We start from the raw sequence: 1,966 nt of genomic DNA on the forward strand, positions 1-1,966 counted from the left end.
CCATTATATATGTGCCCCCTGCTAGCTCCATTTTCCAGTGGGGAAGGGGTGGGAAGGATGACAGAGTTATTCCCTATTTTACCCAGTTTGTCTGCAAACACTCTTAAGAAGTTTAATTTTTAAAAAATGAAGAATTTAGCCCAGCTATTGTGGCTTGGTGGTTGAGTGTCAACCTATGAACCAGGAGGTTACAGTTCAATTCCTGGTTGGGCACATATCTGGATTGTGGGCTCGATCCCCAGTCGGGGGTGTGCAGGAGGTAGCCAATCAATGGTTCTCTATCATTGATGTTTCTATCTTTCTCTCCCTCTCTCTTCCTCTGAAATCAATAAAAATATTTTTTTTAAATAATGAAAAATTTAAAAACATTTCAGAAAACAGTGTCTGCAGAACCTAGGGAAGCTTTAATCATTTTAAAAGGAATAGTAGTGAGTATAGCAGTAAGCTGTTTTCTTCTTGTAGACTCGTGTTAGTGTTGTGTGACCACAGACAGACACACACGCGCACACACAGACACCTCTAAGCAGTGCACTCTCAAAGTGAGCAGTGAAGGTTTCTATGTGAAAGGCTCTTCCTCCAAAGAGGGGGGGACAGCCAGAGGAAAGATGACATGTTACAGAATTGGCAGAATTTGTTTTACTGCCGTATTATTTAATCTATTTAATCTATTATTGTAAGTGGTGTGTGTGTGTGTGTGTATGTGTGTGTGTGTGTGTGTGTATCTGTGCCTGTTTGCTAGATCGCTATGCTTGAGGAGAAAATTGCAAACAGGATTTCTCGGAAAATTTTGGGCATGAAAAGGAGACACCAAACATCCATCTTTATGGTTTTTCCCTTTCACAGGTAGCACCTAGTCCTTGGAAATATCTGTCCCCTTCCTCCAAAGTCCCTAGCGCAGCAAGAGGGAAAGGACTCCAGGTTTTGAAGCCAAAGGACCTGGGTTCGAAACTTTCCTCACTTTCTTAATTATCTTGGGTGAAGCTCTTAGTCCACACCCTAACAAGGAGACATTACCTGCCTCACAGGTGTATTGAGAGAATGAAAGGTGACAGAGGTTAAAGATGCTGGTACATGATAAACAATAATTGCAAGCATCCTACTGCCTGCAGGGATATTCTGTAGGGATATTTTGTAGTTTCTGTCTCCTATCCCCATTGGTAAACTATTACATGGGCCATTTTTCATGTTCATGACTGAATTCTGTTCAGAAAAATAGATTTGTATGAACCCATTCTGCCTTCAATCTATTACCTTTTGCAAAGCCTGTGTGTCTGTATCAACAAAAGGATTATTTTGCCCTTCCCTCCCCACCCCGCTTAGAAACTTCCCCATGGTCTCATATTTAAAACACCGTGGCATGCAGCACTGTCTTTCAATTTTCATGTCTCACCCTTGCCAAGTCCCCAGCACCTCCTGCCTAATTTAGGGCAAATAAATTTATTCTTTATAGAAAAGCCTCTATCCAAAATCTTACCCGAGAATGGACTCCGGAGTGAAGATGCTCAGTGAGGCAGGTGCAGCTTCAGGACCAGGTCTGCCCTGGGAACATCCCCCTGAACTTCTGTCTCTGCTGGGGTCGCTGGCTCCTTTTCTTGTATTGTTTCCTCTCTGTGGAGACTGCTCCACTCCCTCGTGTGTGTATGGAGAAGTGACAGATCACAGGGTGGGTCCTAATTCCAGACGTGGTGTCTACACTGGGATGCGATTTCATTTAAAATACAACCAGAAGCAGCTGTCCACGTCATGGATACAGCACGCACTCTGTATCCTTGACCCCTCCTACCTGCCTTTCCTCCCAGCCCTCCCCACCTCTCCCTTCCCCTCCTGCCCTAGCAGCTTGCTTCATTGATAAAAAGAAAAAAACACTGTTAAACTGAGAGGCAGTTTCTTTGAAAAGTTTTGTTACTGATCTTAGTTCTTACTAATTTCAGGCTTTCTACATCCCCATCATCCTAACCTGACTTTT

This window comes from Myotis davidii, unplaced genomic scaffold, assembly GCF_000327345.1.
Source record: "Myotis davidii unplaced genomic scaffold, ASM32734v1 scaffold544, whole genome shotgun sequence".
In the NCBI taxonomy this organism is placed as follows: Eukaryota; Metazoa; Chordata; class Mammalia; order Chiroptera; family Vespertilionidae; genus Myotis; species Myotis davidii.